The 18,969-nt window shown below is 40.5% G+C and overlaps 1 non-coding gene across 1 annotated transcript; it reads right to left on the bottom strand.

Annotated features, from left to right (window-relative positions):
• Positions 1–11,858: 11,858 nt before the first annotated feature.
• Positions 11,859–11,977, bottom strand: LOC145402749 (5S ribosomal RNA). The gene has a single exon (XR_013897870.1). It is a non-coding gene; the product is annotated as a 5S ribosomal RNA (ribosomal RNA).
• Positions 11,978–18,969: the final 6,992 nt, after the last annotated feature.

Here is an 18,969-nt window from a genome sequence, read left to right on the forward strand (position 1 = left end):
ATCCCGCAAAGTATAACAGAGATGTCGACTTACTCTACTATAACGGTAGAAGGGGGGGACTGAGACAGAACACGCTCGTGATCAAACATGCAGCAACTGTGCGTTAAAATTACACAAAGGATGATGAAATCATAGGCTATGTAACAATATATATATATATATATATATATATATATATATATATATATATATATATATATATATTTTCACACACACACACACACACACACACACACACACACACACAGTTTGGGAATCATTTCCTTAACGCCTACTTCTACCCCTCCCTACCCTACGCCAGACATGTCTTTAATTACATCCTTCGCAGTTTCCCATTCCACCTTACTCTCTTGTAGTCCTTTCTCTCTCTCTCTCTCTCTCTGCATAGCTAGATAAATAGATAGACAGATAAACAGATAGGTAGATATACACTATAAGGCTATAGGAATATTTTATATAACTACTGTTGGAGAGACTTCGCGTTGTGGAGACTAACCAAACATTATTTATGTGTCCGGTATATTCTATTAGCCTAACGTGCAATACCATTAGTCGCTAAAACGGTGTGTGTTGGTGCTGAAGTCTTGCTCATATTACGTGTTGTTAAGGTCACACCACTTAAAACAATTAAATCTGTGAGGTCTCCAAACATGAATATTCTCTCTCTCTCTCTCTCTCTTTCTCTCTCTCTGAAAGTCAACATATACCTATTTACACTCTTTCCCAGCATCATGCATCATTAAGGCCCAGGCTAAGTTTTCCCGCCTCCATTTTTCATCCCAGAGTAAACACGGCTGCCACCTTCATTTTTTCTCTCAGAACCAAGGAATGAGAAATCTGGGTCCTTAATCTCTCTCTGTCTCTGTCTCTGTCTCTGTCTCTCTCTCTCTCTCTCTCTCTCTCTCTCTCCCAAGAGCCAACCTACCACAAAGTTCTTAATCCTTACATAGCTTCATGAAAACGTAGATGCTTCCACCATAGTCATCCTTGTTTACTGGCTCACAAAACACTGGCCGAGGATTACTGATGTTATTTACCGACCCACACCTACTTTGACGCCTTTGTGCATCAGTAGGTGTTGCTGAAGTTTATTTGCTTTACTAACTTATACTTAGTACAGAGTCTGTCTGATGTCTGTCTGTCTGTCTGTCTGTCTCTCCTGCTGGATTCACCATAGTTTTCTCGATATTTGGCGAGTGGAGTTATGTAAATTGATAAGTGTATATATCGAAGCCTTCTTGGTAGAAATTAAGCCGGAGACAAATACAAATTTAAAAGTGCTTCATTATTAAGAGCAATGTTAAGGAGGTGGCAACAACGTCCATGGCATCCCCAGCCAAACGTTTTTCAAATGTTCAAGGGTTTCATCGTGGCAGAGTTTTTGCATCATAACAGCGTCTGGTTTTGTTGTCAAGGATTAAGGATGACAGAGAGAGAGAGAGAGAGAGAGAGAGAGAGAGAGAGTCTATCTTTTTCTGGACAGTCACTACCCTTTTGTGCCCACAGGCATACAATTTCAACATGTATGATAGTTGTCCTCCTCTGCCTCCGCCGTAACCAATGTAGCTTCTGCACATCAACGGTAGTGTGTCCCTCCCTTGTGGCCTCTTACCCTCTCCCTCTGTACCACCAATGCTAGACTCGCTCCGTAGTTGCTTCCCTCACCTAGTATCTTATTCTGGTCATTTTTTACTCTACAGATTCCTTTCTTTCATCATCATCATTTTTATCATCATCATCATCAAAATTCTCTCTCTCTCTCTCTCTCTCTTTCTCTCGAGCAACTTTCCTCGGGGCAGGCAATTTCTATTCCGCCACAATCCCTCATTTTTTTGTTTGAAACCAGTCAGATGTGGAAGCTCTGATGCCCTTCAAACCAGCACCCATGCACTCACACCTACGCACATCTACGCCCATACCCACACATATTTACAACCAAAATTAGGACATTTCTACTTGATTCTATCAAGTTTACTGTCACCCTTTGTCCAATGCCCTGCCATTTCACAGACATTGATATACTGTATGTAAACACCCACACCTGTTTTTAGCTGCTCAGTTCACTAATCATATTCAGAATAAGCTTTTCTCATATAGTTTACATTCCTATTAGTTATATCCATATTCAGAAGTCAACTGTACTCACTTTAAAATATAAGCACACCAGCCAGTGGCGGATTAAGGGTGTCTTGGGCCCAGGGCGGTGAGGCAATCATGGGCCTCCCTGACAGGTGACACACACACACACACACACACACACACACACACACACACACACACCTTATCGAAAATCAGAAATACGATTGGCAGACTGTTTGGGCCCCCTTTGGGCCTGGGCCCATGGCGGCCGCCCCTAACGCTCCCCCCTTAATCCGCCACTGCCTCAGACAAAACCCTCCCCCAAATACACCCACAGCATAAAACCCCAGACTCATTCAATGTCCACTGCTAATATTTCTATCTATCTTTCTATAGCCCGACGCCCTAATTTCGCAAAGGGTGGCCGCAGACAAAACGCCTCTAAGTCGCTCTGTCACCCACCATTTGACTACCCTCCCCCCAACTCACTCCCCCCTCCCTCATATACCTCTCAACTCCATCCCTCCACCTCATCCTCAGTCTACCCCTCCCTCACCTTCCTACACTGTCTTAGTCAGTCGTTCATTCTCCATTCTCTCCACATGCCCAAACCACCTCAGTGTATTTCGCCTAATCTTCTCAACCACATCCACATCCACCCCACAACGTTCCTTCACTTCTTCATTCGTCAACCTGTCCCTCCACGTCACTCCACATGCTCCTCTCAAGTAACTCATTTCCACTGCTCTCACTCTTGACTTGTTCCCCTCTTGCAAGTTCCACGCCTCGCTTCCATACGTCAGGGTAGGGATCACGATACTATCATGCAGTGACTTCTTAACTTCCATACTCACCTCCGTATTTCTCATCACTGCTTTCAGTGAACCAACAACCTTCCTTCCCTGCTGTACCCTTTCATGCACTTCATCCCCCAAAGTTCCATCCTTACTCATCACACTACCCATGTACTTGAATGCACTCACATTCTCCATATCCTCACCATCCAACCTCACTGTACATTCTGTGACTTCATTCCTCTCAAACACCATAACTTTACTTTTGTTTACATTAACTTTCAGCTTCCTCCTCCTACACTCTGTCCCAAATTCATTCACCAAACCTTGCAACTCCCATTCATCTTCACTCAACAGTACTGTATCATCAGCAAACAGCAACACCGGAATCTTCCAAATCTCACCCTCATTCATTAGAGCCACTCCCACATCCACTGCCCTACCTTGCACCTCCTTTACAACCCCATCCATGTATATATTAAACAGCCATGGAGACATCACACAACCCTGTTTCAGTCCTACATTGAGATCAAAGAACTCACTCAGCTCACCATCCACTCGCACCGTAGCCCTGGCTCCTTCGTACATACTCTTCACAGCACTCAGCAATTTCCCCTCCACTCCATATATTCTTAATACCTTCCACATACCTTGCCTATCTATTCTGTCATAAGCTTTCTCCAAGTCCATGAAGGCAGCATACACTTTCTTTCTCTTCTCTAGATACTTCTCCACTAAACATCTTAGAACAAATATCTGATCTACACACCCTTTTCCCTTCCTAAATCCCCCTTGTTCTTCTCCAACTAGCTCCTCTGTCATATGCCTAACCCTATCAATGAGTATTCTGCCATATATTTTTCCAGTCACACTAAGAAGGCAAATACCCCTATGGTTACCACATACTTCTCTCTCCCCTTTTCCTTTGTACTGTATAAAGGAACAATTATACCTGATTTCCAGTCCTCTGGAACCCTTCCCTCTTCCCAAGCCAATCTACACAACTTCCATATCCACTCCACAACAATCTCACCCCCATATCTCAGCATTTCATCACACACTCCATCAATTCCTGGGGCCTTTCCCAACTTGATCTTCATTGCTTCCACTACTTCCGCCCTACTGATCTCTTCCTCCCTCCTCTCATCTCTTCTTCTCCCAGCTATTCCCCAACCACTTATACTCGCACTACTCTCACTTTCTACATTCAACAAATCCTCAAAGTGCTCGTTCCATCTCCTCAATTTCTCTCTCTTCTTCACCAACAATCTATTATTCATATCTTTCACTCCCTTATTATTTCCCCTTTCACACTGTCTTACTTTCTTTACCTCCTTCCAAAACAATTTCTTACTCTCCCTCCATTTCACACTCAGATTCCTCCCAAACTCTTCATCCACTTTCTTCTTACTCTCCGTCACAAGTCTCTTCACCTCCCTTCTCCTGCTTACATATACCTCTCTCTTCTCTCATCTTCTCCCCTACCTCTGCTCGCTAACCATTCACTATATGCCTTCTTCTTTTGTTCCACAGCTCGTTTCACCTCATCATTCCACCATGCTGTCCCTTGCACACCCTTGCATCTCCCCCTTACTCCACAAACCACCTCACACGCAGAGCCTATCTCTTCTGAGAATATCTTACATACATCTTCCACCCCTTCCATCTGCTCTAGCTCATACCTTCCCAATCTTTCTTCCACTATGCTCTTATACTCTGCCATTTTCTCACTCTCTTGCAATTTCTCCACTCTTGTCAGAGGAGCTGTTTCCTCCTGTCTTCCCCTTCGTCTCCTCAACCATTTTCTTTGCAACTTTACCTTGGCCATCACTAAGTGATGGTCAGAGACTCCATTCCCCCACCCTCTCCACACTCTTGCATCCAACACTGGTCTTCTCATTCGCTCATCCACACACACATAGTCTATCATTGCTAATATTTAATTGTGAATATTTAATTATTCACTTCTTACTGAACTATACTCTCATTCCCACGAGTGATGCTTTACGGCCACATTACAGCACCAGCCACACCATATGAAACCCACAGTCACACAACAAAAGGCACACCACACCACACCCAAAGCCACACCACATCAATAAAAGCCAAACCACAACACAACAACAACACATCAAACCCATAAGTCCACCACACCCACAGCCTCACCACATCTGCACCCCCACTACACCCACAGGCACACCACACCAAAGCTAAACCACAACACAGCCACATCCCTCCGCACCCACAGACCCAGTACACTACAACCTAACAGACCACACCTATAGCCATACCACACCACATCATATCACACCACACCCACAGTCAAACCACACCACACCACACCCACAGTCAAACCACACCACACCACGCCACAGCTACTATACACTGCACCAGAGCCACACCGCACCACACCACACCACATCTACTATATCCCGCACCACAGCCACAACAACATACCACACCACAGACACACCACACCACAACTACACCACACTACACTACACCACACCACACCACACCACAGCCACACCATGCCCCAGCGCACCACAGCCAACCCCTGACCCACACGTCAGTAGGTCTAAGTTAATTGAATCCTTCTGGTCGTTCTCTTCTTGGAGGAACGTGACCTACCTACGAATTAAAGATGCTTTTCCAGGGAAGTCTAAATCTTCCTCACCGTCCCACCTCACTGTTAAGTTAATAGGGTCAAGAAAAAGGAAGCAGGAAGGGAAGGAAAGAGAGAATGTAACGAAATTTCTTCCAACGACTAGAATATGAGTTTGAACCTCAATTTCGTTTATTTTCCTTCTCCATTCCTTTCCTGGCGCTGTTTTCTCCACGCCTCTCATCATTCGTCCTGTGACCTTTCCTTCATCTGCTCTTGTCCCCTTCATAATTCCCTCAGTTCAAGCGCGTTTACATTGTACTGGCTATGTCAGACGATTTCTTCACGTTTATGAATTAGCTTCGGCTGAAGCGACAACAGCTTCCTTACGTTATTTCAGCCGTATGACGGTTTACACACACACACACACACACACACACATATATATATATATATATATATATATATATATATATATATATATATATATATATATATATATATATACAAATTATGACAGATTCTGGCGATCGTGGACATCGCAACTTCCAAAGAAGTAATGAAAAGAATGTGATAAATACTCTCCCAAACATAATCGATCACGAATTTCAGTCCTCATCACATCATCGGGTACTAAACACAGTATACCGGTATATACATTCTTTATATATATATATATATATATATATATATATATATATATATATAATATAAGTCTCTTTTTTCTTCTTTACAGACTCCGTAGTATTCACATCGGCTAACCCAGACCACTGAGCACAAAGGAGTTATTTTTCTCATCACTTCATAGTATCTAGAGCACCGTTTCTCAGACTGGGAGCCATGGCTCCCAAGGGGACCACGGCAGGATTTTACAGGGCCATGGCGGGCTAGTGGAAGTAGTCAATCAGAATGTGCCTGTGTAATCGCACTTAGAGGCCTCTTGCCATTTCCACAACATATATGTATGTGTATCTGGTTTCCTCATCCTTCTATACATAAAAAGTAAAAGCCGAAACCAGTTGGATGTGGACCCCAAGTATGAGATGTGCATTATCAGTGACTCAACCTCGAATCAGTCGACTGACTGAAAGCAGTGTCATCCATCCCATTGTTATGTAACAAAATATGCATTCTTATTGATAGCTTTTAAATATTAAAAAAAATGATGAGTATCAAAACAGCTTTTTCCATTATTATTTGTGAGGGGCTTGAGAGAAAACTGAGGGGGGCCACAAGGATGTTAAGATCCCCATAAATGAGGAATGAAGAGAAAAATTTTGAGAAACACTGGGCTAGAGTCTCAGAAATCGGATTTACCATTCTCTCTCTCTCTCATTTCACTTCATCTATTCCAACAAAAATGCAAATGCAATGCATCTAGGCTGTATTAATAAAACAAACAGAATCTCCCACAAAGCGCAACACCGTCAGTTTAAAGCTGGTCAAAGGACTAAACATTTGACCTAACCCTGTGGCCTAGTTGTCAAACGGATATTGTTCTCAAACTGAACTACTTAATTCTTGCCTGAGCCTTACCCCTTCTACTAAGTTTGTTTCCAGCTGGATCGACAGTATTTGAGCTTTGTCCTGTCACCTTAAAGTTTAACCCATATTTCTCAGAATCTGATCTCATCATCCTTGCCTACTTTTCAGTCCTTCCATCAAGATCAGTTCAGGTAAAACCAATTAAAGCTGTTTGAATTACAGGATCCAACCTTTAGCCTTCCCGATGGCATTGGCTTTGACTATTTTCAAAATCGATCACTTCATCCTTTCCGAAGTATAAAACCTTTCATCAAGTTTGATTTAAATTGGATCAACCCAATTAAAAAGTGCCATATAACCTTCATCTTTCACCCGTTTTTCCCAGTGATTGTCAACTTCTGGGCAAACTCTGAACTATTCCATAAAGTTTGATCCATATCTGTGCAAAAGAATTAATTTGATTACTACACACACACATATTCAATGCCTGCCTCAACTGGGGAGAAAAGTGGGTGGGGAAGCCTCCTTGATTATCAATATTTTATCATGTAACAGTTATCATAGTCATATTCTACTCTGCAACCAGGTGTTTCAAAAGGCCCACACGTCGGCTGCGGTTTGCTTTCCTTAGATGCTTACTGTTTCGTACTGTGTGTGCGTGTGTGTGCAGCAGGTGGCACCCTTCTCACCACTGGCTTCCTCTGTATGTCACCTCATCTGTACTCACCTCTTATGATCAAAGGTCCTCCAAGAATCATTCCACAATCTACCATGAAAAACGTCATCAAACAGTGTCAAGTAATCCCCCTCCACTTAAAGATTCCATCTTAAGAACTGGTCAACTGGTCTCGATCAGTTGCTCGACCTTTAAGTTAAAATTGATGCTATCGACATGAAGCCTTTCTGTCTAGGACTGGCATGTGACACCTTTCTTTTTAGGGTAGCATATTCTTGATACTCCGTCACGTCAACCAATTTCTTTCCTTCATTCCTCTGCTACTAAGAAAGTTCATGATCATCAGCTTGTCCTCAATATTAGTCCACCAAATTTGAATCGATCTCATAACTGCCGCATCTGAGGAAACAGTTATTATTAACAGCGATTTTTATATTTCACACACACACACACACAGGGAGTCAATCGAGGCATACGTGCGACAACACGGCCAGTGGCATTACCTAAATTAGTATCTTTGTATGAGTCAAGCTCTGTACCAGGTTAGACTAAATGATTTTTCATTATTAAAAGGAAAAAAATAATAAGTTTAAACAAGACTTTTCAAACAGAAAAGAGAACCAAGATGAAAAAATGCGCTGAGTCAGCTGAGGTTTGTTTAGACTACAGAAACACGGGGAAAGTGTACATACTCTGTAAGTACATGCTAAGTTCTTTTAGTATTGCAAAATGGATACATACTTTAGTAAAGCAAATTTGGAAAAGAAAAGGGATAAAGGTAAAAAGCAAAATGATGATTTCTACCAAGAACTGGTTGAAGTGGAGACTCACAATAGACTGGTTGAACGTGTACACAAACTAGAAATGGCTTTCAAAAATGAAATTGATGAAATAAAGAAGCAGATGCACTTGCAAAAGGAAGAAATAGAAAAACTAGGAAGGAAGGCAAACAAAAAAGACACAACCATCAGTGAACTATCTGGAATTGAGTACGCTTAGGAAGAAAATGAGTGAAATGGCAAGTACAGTAGTCAATCACGAGAGTGTTATGGAAGAGTTCAAAAATGACACAGAGACAACTAGGCAAGTAAGCAGTCTTACAGACCAAAGCAGTGATATTGAGGAGAAGATAACACAGGTGAATGAAGCTGTGCAAAGCTACAAAAATGATGAAACCACGTATGCTGAAATGGTGAATGTAAAGAAAGACTTAGAAACAAGGGTGGAGGAAAAAAGCATTAAAAAGGAAGTGAAAAGAATAATCCAAAACAATCCAAAGTTAGTCAGAGATTCAGTAGATATAAACAAATCTATAGTAATCACTGGTATTGAAGAGGAAGAAGTAAAAAACAAGATCACAAGAGACAAAAAGGAGATGGCAAATGTAATGAGCTTACTGAAAGAAATATCAGAGGAAATCTGTACTAAAGACATAGAGGAACACAAAAGGTTAGGGAAATATGAGAAAAGCAAGAAAAGACCTCTAAAGGTGACTTTCCAGAGTGTAAACACAGTGGAAGAGATACTAAAAAATGCAAAGAATCTTATGGAAAAAGAGGAGTTTAAAAATGTATGGATAAAAAGATGCCTAACACAAGAGGAACTGGAATTACTGAAAGAGAAAAGGGAGGAAGCAAAAACAAAAAAATGAGGGAAGATCAGAAGAGAAGAAGAAATTTTTTTACAAAGTAATAGGATTGCAGGTACGAAAGTGGTACACAAACAGGATGGAATAAAAAGGAGGAAGGTAGTAGAACCATGTCATGACAAGTACGGTATATAAACAAGATGATAAAGTTGATGTACTCAAATGTGGATGGAATGGTATCTAAATTACTAGAGATGAACGATTATGTCAGAGAAAATGAACCACAAATAATATGCCTAACGTAAACAAAATTAACACCAAGGATATCCAATGACATACTAAACTTAGAGGAATACAATATATGGAGAAGAGACAAATTTAAAAAAAGGAGGAGGAATTATTAACTAAGAAAAATCTAAAAGTCAATTAAATAAAACTAGATATACCATCACAAGTAGAACTGATTGCAGTAGAGATCAACACATCTGAAGGTAAAGTAATTGTAGCCAATTTGTACATGCCACCCAGATCAAACACATGGGAAAGAGATGAATATGAGGACCTGGCAGAGAGTACAATTCAAAGTTTAAGATCATTACTACATAAAATGGAAGAGAAATCGGAAAGAATTATACTAACTGGGGATTTTAATAAAAATATAAATTGGAATACTCTAGATATAATTAGCCAAGAAAGCTGTTGAGACCAAAAGCTCCTGGATTCGTGCAAGAGTTTTTCCTAACGCAACATGTGAGGGAAACCACCAGAAAAAGAGGACTTGATGTACCTTCAGTGCTAGATCTAATATTTACTAGGCAAGAAAATGATATTGACAGTTTAATATATCAACCTCCACTCGGCAAAAGCAATCACGCGATACTAAATTATAACTTCAAGATAGCATATGACATAGTAAACAGCAATGACAGTTACAAAAAGAGCCTAAACTATAAAAAGGGAAATTATCAAGACCTAAAGAAGTATTTCTTAGAAGTTGATTGGGAAAATGAGCTTAGAGGACAAGATTTAAATGCTGTATATAAAAAATTCTGTGAATTATATGAAATAGGAGTCCAGAAGTACATCCCACAGCACAAAGAAGCAGATAAGAAAATACAGAAATGGTTCAATACAGAATGTAAAAAATCAAAAGAAAGAAGAGATTTGTTGTGGAATAGATACAGAAGACACAATAGTGAAAGGGCATATAATAATTACAAACAGGCAAGAAACGATTATACAAGAATAAGGAGGGAATCCCAAAAACTGTTTGAGGAGGATATAACAAATAAAAGTAGTGATCAACCAAAGCTGTTTTACAGTTATATCAGAAGCAACACCAAAGTAAAAGATATAATACAATCCATTACGGATGAGGGAATCACTTATACACAAGAGAAAGATATTTGTGAAGCACTAAATAAGAATTTCCAATTAGTTTTTACAGAAGAAAAAAATTTTGAGAGGGACTATGTGGAACATTAATGTCCACACATACTACCAGATATACAAATAGCAGAAAAAGTAATACAGGAGGAGTTAAGTAGATTAAGACAGAAGAAAAGCAAGTGGTCCTGATGAAATTTCATGTTGGGTACTACGAGAATGTGCAAAGGAGTTAAGTAAACCATTATTTTTAATTTTCAAGAAATCCTTGAGTCAAGGTAAACTACCTGATATTTGGAAAAAAGCAAATATTGTCCCCTTATTCAAGAAAGGAAATAGACAAAATCCACTCAACTACCGACCAGTATCACTGACCAGTGTTGTAAGCAAGGTATTAGAAAAGCTTATAAGAAAAGCTTGGGTAAATCATCTAGAAGAACACAGTATGATAACAGAAAGACAGTTTGGTTTCAGAAAAGGAAAATCATGTGTTACTAATCTGTTGAGCTACTATGACAGAGTAACAAACACAATACAGGAAAGGGAAGGATGGGTGGACAGTATCTATTTAGATTTCAAGAAAGCTTTTGACACAGTACCACACCAAAGACTTTTATGGAAACTGTACCATCAAGGAGGAATTCGAGGCAAACTGTTTTGTTGGATGCAAGACTTTCTCATAAAAAGAGAAATGAGAACAGTACTAAGAGGAAACTACTCATCATGGAAAGAAGTGACTAGTGGAGTACCACAAGGTTCAGTGCTGGCACCAGTCATGTTTTTAGTGTATATAAATGATATAAACAGTAACACTGGAAATGAGAGCTATCTGAATATGTTTGCAGATGATGCAAAAATACAAAGGAGAATTACTAACACAGACTCTTGTAAAGAGCTACAAGAAGAATTAAATAAACTTCATGAATGGAGTAGTACATGGCAAATGGAATTCAATATGGACAAGTGTCATGTAATCAAGTTTGGTAAAAGTGGAAAAAGACCTGATTGGGATTATAAGTTAGGAAATAAAACCCTATACACATAAGAAAGAAAGACCTAGGTGTGATTATCAATAACAGACTATCTCCGGCTGACCACATCAGCGATAAGGTACAGAACATGTATACCCATCCATCCATCCATTGCCAGACGCCATGTATCCCAAATGGGGTGGCCAATGGCTTTGAGTTAATTGTTTTACAGGGAGGGGCACTAATCCTCCACCAACCCCACTTGACGTAGGGATGCCAACAGCATCTGGTGTTCCCAGGCGGTCACCCATCCAAGTACTAACCAGACCCAACGTTGCTTAACTTCGCTGATCGGATGGGAAGCGGTGTACTCAACGTGGCATGGCCGTTGGCAACATGTATACACTGCTTGCAAATATGAGAATAGCATTCACATAAATAAATGAAGACATGCTAAGAAGGATAATAACATCATTCATTAGACCAACCCTGGAATATGCATCAGTAGTCTGGAGTTCTCATCTCAAAAAGCACATAGACAAGATTGAAAAAGTTCAAAGGGCCGCTACAAGATGGATACCAAGCTTAAGGGACCTAAGCTACGAAGAAAGGCTAAATAAACTGAATCTACCAACACTACAGGAGAGAAGGAAAAGAGGTGACATGATAATGCTATATAAGTGCATATCAGGGAAGGAGAAAATAGACATAAATGATTACTTAACATATGGAGAAGCATCAGCAAGAGGACACTGCAAAAAACTGCATAAGAAGAGAGGTGATAAAGACGTAAGGAAATTCAGTTTCCCAAACAGAGCAATTGATCAATGGAATGCACTACCGAATGAAATATTGTGTGCCAAAATAATTCACAAATTTAAGGATATGTACGATAAATATGGTTTAAGACACGGGACAGTATACGAGCTTGACTCATTCCTGTAAAGATACAATTAGGTAAGAACACACACACACACACACACACACACACACACACACGTTTGGTAAAAGTGGGAAAAGACCAGATTGGGATTATAAAATTAGGAAGTAAAACTCTACACATATCAGAAAGAGAGAAGGACCTAGGTGTGATTATCGTAACAGACTACCTCCGTCTGACCACATCAGTGAGAAGGTACAGAACATGTTTACACTGCTTACAAATATGAGAATAGCATTCACATACGTAAATGAAGAAATGCTGAGAAAGATAAAACCAACCCTGGAGTATGCATCAGTAGTGTGGAATCCTCATCTCAAAAAACGCATATATAAGACTGAAAAAGTTCAAAGGGCCACTACTAGATGGGTACCAAGCTTGAGGGATCTCAGCTACGAAGAAAGACTGGAAAAACTGAATCTGCCAACACTACAAGAGAGAAGGAAAAGAGTAGACATGATTATGCTATATAAATGCATATTAGGAAACGAGAAAATAGACATAAATGCCGTAAAATAAATAACTCAAAGTCAAATGACCACCCCTTACGGGATTATGGCGTCTGGCAATAGACAGATAGATAGAATATATAACCTATGGGGAAGCATCAGCAAGGGAGCACCGCAAAAAGCTGCATAAAAAGAGAGGCGATAAAGACGTCAAGAAATTTAGTTTCCGAAATAGGGTAATTGATCAGTAGAATGCACTACCGAATGAAGGGATTTAATCCCTAAGCTAGGCAACTATGGTCATAGAGCCCCGCTAGGTTACAGGAGCGCGCTACCACTCGCGGCACGGCAGAACTGGGCGAGGCTCGAACTCGCAATCCCCCAATCACGACTCCGATGCTCTACCACTGAGCCACCGTGCCCCCATTCCTGAATGAAATAGTTTGTGCCAAAACGGTGTATAAATTTAAGATGTATGATGAGAATGGTTTAACCCGTCACGTCCCAAGGTTTTCCACACCTCCGACATCCCCTGGTCCCGAGGTATTTTCGGAAAATTTTTTTTTGGCTAAAACCTTCGATTTTGGTGAGAAACATCGAAAATTCAAAGAGAAATCGCTCACCTGAGGTTTAAAATACCCAATCCAGGTAGGAGTTCCTCCTTACCTAACTGGGTTTTCTAACATGCTGGCACCAAAGAAAACGAATTCTGTGGGAGGGTAACTATTTTATCCACTCATAAACGGTATTTATTTATTTACTTGGTACGAATGTATATGTAGTATGAGAGTATATTGGTTTTCAAGCAGTAATAAAGGCATTATAAGCATTGTTTCACTCTCTAACTAATCACCATACCTGACCTATTTTTGTCACATTACCTGATCATTATTTCTGGCTGTTTCTTCTAATGCTATGTAAACATTGTCCTCCACATTGTCATCGATTAGGGAATCACTCTGGCCCTGAATAGCTTTACTAGCCAGGTCACTGGTAACAGGTCCATTGCCGAGACAATGGCGTGAGGGGAGGAGGGGGGAGGTTATGCGGTGTAAGGTATTGTCCCTGCTTGGCATCTTGTAGAGGAATAGAGGAAGGTGTCCCGAGTATACATACGAAAAATCACGCGCGAAAATTGAAAATTGTGCAAATTAGGGACCTTGCAATTGCACGACGTACTGGTACGTCGCTGGGACTGGCAAATGCAAATTGTTGCAACGTACCCATACGTCGACGGGACGGGGCGGGTTAAGTCACGGGACAGCACAAGCTTGACTCATACCTGTAACAAGACAATTAGGTAATAGCAATTAGGTAGGTAAGAACTATTCTAACCTCCTTCTCCCCATCTTTCCGTCTCTCTCTCTCTGTTCTGTACTATGTTCATTCTAATCTGAGATGCTGTTACAAATACTAATAGTTTCATCAGAAGTTTGGTTGAGGCATTAAGACATTGAAAACTTTGGTGAAGGTGGGGGCTGTAACGTAAGGGGTGGGTGCTTGACATTATTAGGTCAATTTGTTATAAAATGGTTTCATCACAGAGTTCCACACTGCTCGTGAAGGTGTGGGGACTGAAGACAGAAGTGGCACAGGGAAGGGGGGAAGGACCTAGAGAAGTGGAAGATGGGATTTGAGAAATATTTTCATACTCTGGAAGAATGTTTTTGCCATGGAATTTTCGGGTTTCTTCAAGCTTCAAAACTGTTTCAGAGCAATGTGAACTGCGACTTGAGAGCAGGTTCAGTGACGGGGCATTCTCACGAGTACTGCTAATGGAAGGATAACGTGGCGTGGAGGTGGTGGTGCAGAGGGGCTGTGGAGGCTGGGAGGGAAGGGGGAGGCGATGCTTACACATTATTTTCTGAGGTGTTGAGACCTCATATAGGTAAGCAGATAATTACCCACCTGATTTGCAGCATACAGAAAGTATACAACGATATATGATAGCGTGCGCACACACACAGAAAGACAGTGTGTAGAAACAGTGACAGACAGGCAGACAGACAAAAAGAGACAGACAGACAGAGAAGACAAACAGACAAAGACAGACAGTCAAACTGTCAGAGAGACAGGGACAAACAGAAAGAGAGAATAATGTACTCGAGAAGTGTGCCAGCGTCTCCTCGTTATGAAGGACATGAGGAACAAAGCTGTGTTTATTGTTCTAGTGACTCAGATAATTAAAAAAAAAAAAATGTAAATGCTGGATTCATCCCTTTGTCTGTTATAATCCCATGGAACAATCCCATAATCCCATAGTAATATACACCCTATACATATTTTTTTTTCCCTTTTTTGAGACAGTATTTACAAAATTCAGTGAGGAATGCCCATGAAATATAACTATAATATATAAAAGTCAAATTATATATTCTGGGGATGTTTAGTATTTGCAGAAGTGATGCAGAACCCAAAGCATACACAAGTCTCAGGGCCCATAAACACAAAACTTTTCTGGGGAAAGCAATGTCTGAAACGGTTTGGAGGTGACCTGCAGTCCTAATGGACCCAGGTTCAAATCCCTGCTGGGGTGGGGAACAGATAAGAATCACTATTTCATCAACTGATCTACCAGAAGACCTGCTGACAGGTCATAAAATACCCCCTGTATGGGAGCCCCACCATGTATTCAATACGGACTTTGGGTGTTAGCACCAAAGCGATGACATGTCGAAGTGTATATGACATGGAGGAGGATTACTGGGCTGTGAAGCCTATGCCCAATGATGAAAAAAAAAAAAAATCTGAAAATGGTAAAAATGCATACACCAGGGCTACAAATTTGCTTTCGGGGTAGGGCTGGATTATGAAACTCAGACTGATAGAAGGGCCATACAGGTATACCTCAATGTACAATTACCGGTACCTCTAGATGCTATAGCCCGGCTTAGCAATGGGGGTAGAAATACCACCATACCCCACCTAACGATGGCCAAATTCCAGGTTAATGATGGGTTTTTATTTTTAAAAATCGATTTTGATGTATTTTATACTAAAATTGTTTAGGTTGATTTAAAAACCATTTTTAGATTTAGACTGACATGTTTTAGTCATAGGTAGGGTGAACATTATCATTTTTGGGTACAGTTTACTAAGTTTGATTCCTTCCAGACTTACTGTACAGTACTGTATATTTGATGATTTTCATATTTTATTTTTTGGTTTTAATGAGTTATTTACAGATATTTGGCCTTGGTTAGCTTCTTTTACAGCTGTTAGGCCATTTAGATTGGCTTTAAATTTTTTTTTGGACTCATTTGGGTGGGTTTAGGACTTGGAAAAACTCAAAAACACATCCCTATACTTTACATGTTATATCTACCCCGAGATATAATACCCCACCTAACGATGGCTTTTTACATAACTAATTGCATAGTAAAACCGTGGTATGCCTGTATGTTTCTTTTATTTCCATTTTATCCCCTATAAACAAATTGGTGGAAAAAGAAACCAGACAGTATATTAAAAAAATGCCAGATATCAAATAAATATGTTAGGTTTTTCTCTCTAGATTGGTTTCAAATCCTCTTGATTTAGTAGAAAATGCTAAATTGGCAACACTACTTCCATCACTAAATAATTCTGGTGAATGGAATATTGTAACAATATGAAGTTTATTTACTTATTCTTTTATTTTCATTCTTCTGAGTCTGTCAAAGGGCCAATTAAAAACAACCCAAGGGTGGGATTTGGCCCACAGGTCAGCACTTAAATAGCGCGGATATACTCATATGCAAAACAATTATTAATAAACAAATGGCATTTTGTTATGTACTACTGAACAAAGCTAAAATTGGCAGGAGGTCAGCATATAACATGGCTTTGTGGGTGATTAACTGCAAGAAAATTTTTACATTATTATTTATTATTATACAATATGTACAATGTAATGAGAAACCTTACAAAAATGGATTTATGCATTTGGGATATAAGTACTCATTAACCAAGGACAGGTATCTGTGGAGGCACCACAAATGAACTGCGAGAGGCAACCCAACCCATATTGTCAAAGCAGTGTTGCCACACGTACAATAATTATCATATGTTTACAATAACATTGCCTCTTGAACGATGTACAATACCATTTTCTATTACTGTACGGTTTGTATGATAATTTTGGGTTGAAAGCTAGCATGGCAGTAAATTCTGTGGCCACACATTCTAATGCTGAATGTGAAAGAGTATTCAGCAAGGTTAATCTTCTCAAAACCAAGCTAAGAAATAGGCTAAAAACTAAAATTGTAAATGGAGATCTTCTTTCATTAGAATACCTAAAAAATTCAGGAGGGTCATGTGTCAAATTTACTCACTGTAAAGATGTGCTTGCACACACAGCTAATCATGCAAAGTTGTTCCACAGTTTGACACATGAAGATCTTAAGGGCTAATGGAATTGTGATCACTGAAAATACTTTTTTTTTTAATGGTCTTACCGAGTTATTATCTGCAAGAGTAAGCACATTTCTATGAATTATCTATTTAAGTTCTGTGGACTGCGTTTTGCTGCTATGCTCCATTTCACCGAGTCTGGCACGATCAGTGATGTCCTCAACACCTATAGCATTGATAATACTCCTCGGCACTGGATATACCTTTTTGTATTGCTTTATATAGGTTCTCAAGGTAATATAATAGAGGCTCACCTAGTGCAGAGGATTTACATCAACAATACAGGCATTGAGGACATCACTGATGGTGCCAGACTCTGTGAAAATGAGAATAGTTTACTGGACGGCCACAGATAATGTTAAGTGACGGCGTGATGACTAGGATTACTTACACTGCATGTCGTGGTGTGATCCCAGTATTTTGTCTTCTTACCTCATTTCACTTATACTTAACCCTGGCTATGGCTTCTAAGAAAGATGCAAGTGTCACTGGTGGTGTCAAGCATAAACACCAGTTTATTCCAACAAAGTCAAGCCTCCTTGATCTTGATTAATTGGTCTGCCATACTACCGCAAAGATTAAACCCCCTAATAACCAGATACTGTGTTGTACTAAGGGGGGGATGCAGGGGGGCGGCCTGCCCCGGGTGACAGCCATAGGGGGTGCCATTTAGCTGAATGGTAACTTTTTCATTTCACTGTTTCAAAGTTTTCAGTATTTCTGTCAAATTAGATAGAAAGTAAATGGTTCTATCTATTGCCAGATGCCTCAATCCCGTTTGGGGTGGCCATAAACAAATCGCCTCCAAGTCGCCCTGTCCCCCGCCATTTCACTGCCCTGCTCCCAACTCACACCCCCCTCTCTCATATATCTCTTCACCCCATCCCTCCATCTCATCCTCAGCCTTCCCCTCGCTCTTGCCCCCTCCACCTCACTCACATACACTCTCTTCGTCAGTCTTTCACCCTCCATCCTCTCCACATGGCCAAACTACCTCAGTGTGTTCCTCATAACGCTTCCTATCACATCCACAGCAACACCACAACGCTCCTTTATATCCTCATTCGTCAGCCTGTCTCTCCATGTGACACCACAGGCTCCTCTTAAATAACTCATTTCCACTGCTCTCACTCTTGACTTGTGTCCTTCCAACAACGTCCAAGCTTCACTTCCGTGCGTTAGAGTTAGTATCACAATACTGTCATGTAGTAACTTTTTCACTTCCATGCTCACTTCCCTGTTTCTTATCACTGCTTTCAAGGAACCAGCAACCTTTCTTCCCTGCTGTACCCTTTCAAGCACTTCACCCTCCAAACCTCCATCCTTACTCATCACACTACCTAAGTACTTAAACGTACTCACATTTTCCAATTCCTCACCATCCAACCTCGCTGTACATTCACTGACTTTACCTCTCTCAAAGACCATCACTTTACTCTTCCCTACATTCACCTTTAGATTCCGTTTCTTACACACTCTCCCAAACTCATCCACCAAGCCTTGCAGCTCTCCTTCGTCTTCACTCAACAACACAGTATCATCTGCAAACAACAGTACAGGGAGTTTCCAAACACTATCCTCTCTCACCAGGGCCACTCCAGCAT

The sequence above is a fragment of the Coenobita brevimanus genome, chromosome 6 (assembly GCF_032717465.1).
Source record: "Coenobita brevimanus isolate Jiangsu-jjx chromosome 6, ASM3271746v2, whole genome shotgun sequence".
Lineage (NCBI taxonomy): Eukaryota > Metazoa > Arthropoda > Malacostraca > Decapoda > Coenobitidae > Coenobita > Coenobita brevimanus.